General features: G+C 41.5%; 1 non-coding gene across 1 annotated transcript; it reads left to right on the top strand.

Moving 5' to 3' along the window:
- On the top strand, window positions 1-73 carry TRNAK-CUU. Its single transcript has one exon. It is a non-coding gene; the product is annotated as a tRNA-Lys (tRNA).
- The last annotated feature ends 3,511 nt before the right edge of the window (window positions 74-3,584 follow it).

Genomic DNA, 3,584 nt, shown 5'->3' on the forward strand with positions numbered 1-3,584 from the left:
GCCTGACTAGCTCAGTTGGTAGAGCATGAGACTCTTAATCTCAGGGTCATGGGTTCAAGCCCCGTGTTGGGCGAAGGGTATTTACTTTTAAAAGGCAGGTGGGTGAAATGTAGATACTAGTCAAGCTTTTTGTGTTTGCTGGTGGCTGGGTCAGTAAGGGCTTGGTCCTCTGAGTGCCAGCAGCTTAGGGAAAAAGGGAGGTGGGTGAAATGTAGATACTAGTCAAGCTTTTTAGAGGTCTAGAATGGGTAGATGTGAATCGGTTATTTACTCTTTCGGATAGTAGAAAGACTAGGGGGCACTCCATGAAGTTAGCATGGGGCACATTTAAAACTAATCGGAGAAAGTTCTTTTTTACTCAACGCACAATTAAACTCTGGAATTTGTTGCCAGAGGATGTGGTTAGTGCAGTTAGTATAGCTGTGTTTAAAAAAGGATTGGATAAGTTCTTGGAGGAGAAGTCCATTACCTGCTATTAAGTTCACTTAGAGAATAGCCACTGCCATTAGCAATGGTAACATGGAATAGACTTAGTTTTTGGGTAATTGCCAGGTTCTTGTGGCCTGGATTGGCCACTGTTGGAAACAGGATGCTGGGCTTGATGGACCCTTGGTCTGACCCAGTATGGCATTTTCTTATGTTCTTATGCTCTTATGTGTCAACCTCGCTGCAGCACAAAGGGCTCACACCCATGCCACCTGTCACAATAAGAATTTGATATTTATCCATGAATTTAGTTATTTAGTTAGGAACTGTTAATTAGCTTAATGCTAAAATTTGGTCTGATGGTTTTTTGAATACTAAGCTGTGAAGTTTTTTCAGAAAAGAGGGTCTTGTGAAAAATAATGCAAATGCCCAGAAATGAAGAAAAACACAAAATTTTGGTGTTTTGCATTATTTTTTGCATGAATTGCCCTTTTGAGAAAAAACTTTGCAAAAGTGGGCTTTGTAATAGTAAACATTTGTGTGTAGTCTGCTACATACAAATGTTTATTTAAGTCCCATGATAATGAGCTGCTACAATGCAAAATCATGCAAAGCAGCGCATTACTGTATGTTTTTGCAAAAATGGGCATATCTAAAAGGCTTCACAGGTCAGTTTACACATAAAAGATAACTACACCTCGGAGGCCGAGAGGAGGGGAGTGAAGAGAGAGGGCCTGGAGGCCTTGACTGGGGTGCAGCAGTATTCGGCGGCCCCAGCACAGGTATTTCCAGGTACCGCCTACCTGTGATGTCATTGAGGGCGATGCCCTAGAGACTGCTTAAAATTGCAATTCCTGTGGCTTTACACCGAGGCCGTGAGGAAAGGAGTGAAGGGAGAGAGCCTGGAGGCCTTGACTGGGGTACAGCAGTATTCAGCGGCCCCAGCACAGGTATTTCCGGGTACTGCCTACCTGTGACATCATTGAGGGCGACGCCCTAGAGACTGCTTAAAATTGGAATTCCTGTGGCGCGTGCCGCCACCGGCGCATCGCCGAAGCCGTGCACTCCAAAGGGGCGCGCGGCTTTGCTTTAATCTTGCATTAACCTTGATGGACTTTGGAAGAAAGGTACTCCTCTCTTTCTCTTTTTTAATAGTGTGATAGTAGAGAAATACTCCCTTCTCGGACCTCCATGATTAAGGTGGGGTCCAAGATTCTGACCAACCTAGCACATCTGCACCTTAATTGAAATTATCTGGTATGCCACATTCCGCACACAAGAGGAGGGCTAGGGAGAGGCAGGCCTCAGACGCAACCAAGCCAACCTCCAAAGTGGGTCCAATGGATGCACATGTGCGTCGGGGGATAGAAAAGGGGATGGAGAGTTTGCTGAGCACCGAGAGGGGAGAAGAAGAGCCCTCAGGTGCTCCTGAACTGTTGACATCGCTCTCCACAGGAGAGAGAACTCCACTGGTAAACCCTGCTGTGAGGTACATGCAGAACCCTGGGGATGAGGGTCTGACCGAAGGGGTCAGTTATGAAGAGTCCTCTGTGAGGCAGGATGTTCAGCATGGGAAACCAACAGCTGAGAATGACATCCAGGGGACCAATCAAAATCCCACTAGAGCATTAGATAAGAGTCCTGGGGAGATGGGAGAAGGACTTTTGACCTCTCAGTTAAAATCTTTGTTTAGACCACAAGTGTTTTCGATGGAATATATATGGGGCGCAATTAATGAAATAAATAAAAATATGGGGATTCAATTGGTTGTTATGGTAAAAACTGTTAATGAAGTTAAAAAGAATGTTGAACTATTAGAGGTAGATAGTAGAGATATGAAGAATGAACTATATAAGATAAAGGTGGAATCTAGTAGGGTTAGAAAGTTACAAACAGAATTAATTAAGGAGAATCAGATACTCCAATTACAGGTAGAAAAGCTAGAAAATCAGGCTAGGTCAAAGAACATTCGATGTGTAAATTTCCCAAAAATACCTACAATGACCCCAATGCAATTATGGAGGAGGTATCTGATGGAAATGTTGTCCCTACTGGAACCAACCCTGCCTATAATTTCAAAGACATTCTTTTTGCCTCCATTGAAAAAATCTTTAACAGTAAGGAATAATGACAGAAATTACAGCAAAGACAACCTAAACCTAGTAATGGCATAAATATTTCTGATATACTGGAATTATCAGAAGACAAGTTAGCAGAACCTACAACATTAATTGTAACATTTATGCTTGAATCCGATAGAGATTGGATTTTCAAAAAATATTTTGCTAATTTATCAAAAGAATTCTTAGGATGTAGGGTTCAGATTTTTCCTGATTTAACACCTATAACACAGAAACGCAGGAAACAATTTCTCTTATTAAAAACACAGGTCTTACAGATGGGAATGTACTTCATTTTGAAGTACCCCTGCAAGTGTATTATAAAAGCTGAAGGCCAAACTTATATTTTTACGCAACCTACCCAACTATCTCAGTTTATTGAAAGTAAATCTAAACCTAAATTGACATCTACTCCAGGACCCTAGATATAGTGCTCTTTTGTGTGACAAGATCTCCTATATAGAATGAAGCATCCCTAATGGTTGGTAAATGATATTCTTGTGTATGTAATTATTGGGAATTTGGGTATTTTGGTCCCCTGATATAGTGGGCTTGAAGGACTGGTTTTACGGGTTTAGCGTAATTATTGTGAATTATTTTCTAAAATAACACTGTGTATTTAAAAGATATAAAGTCACTAGAATCTTGGAATTAGTGGGATGACAGTGTTTATTATATTACTGTAACCTGTATAAAAATCGAGATGTTAAATACTTGATGTATATGAAAATGTTATAAATAATAAAAAAAAAAAAAGATAACTACACCTCAAAAGGGTGCTAGGCTGGGGGAAAGGGGATGGCAGTAGTGCTTTGTGTGCAGTGATGCACCTAAAGAGTGCCTCGTAGCCCATGTGACTCCTCTCCCAGTATATCAGAAATTGCCTGATGGTCTCAGTAGACCCAACTACCTAAGTCACACCGGCTGCGAGGCCCCTTTTAACTCTCCCAGCTTTATGCAATGCCATGGCCTGGAACATGTGAAGTTCCTGGCTGTGGCAACACACAAAAAATATCTTGTGCAATTTTGCTATGCATT

This window comes from Rhinatrema bivittatum, chromosome 2, assembly GCF_901001135.1.
Source record: "Rhinatrema bivittatum chromosome 2, aRhiBiv1.1, whole genome shotgun sequence".
Lineage (NCBI taxonomy): Eukaryota > Metazoa > Chordata > Amphibia > Gymnophiona > Rhinatrematidae > Rhinatrema > Rhinatrema bivittatum.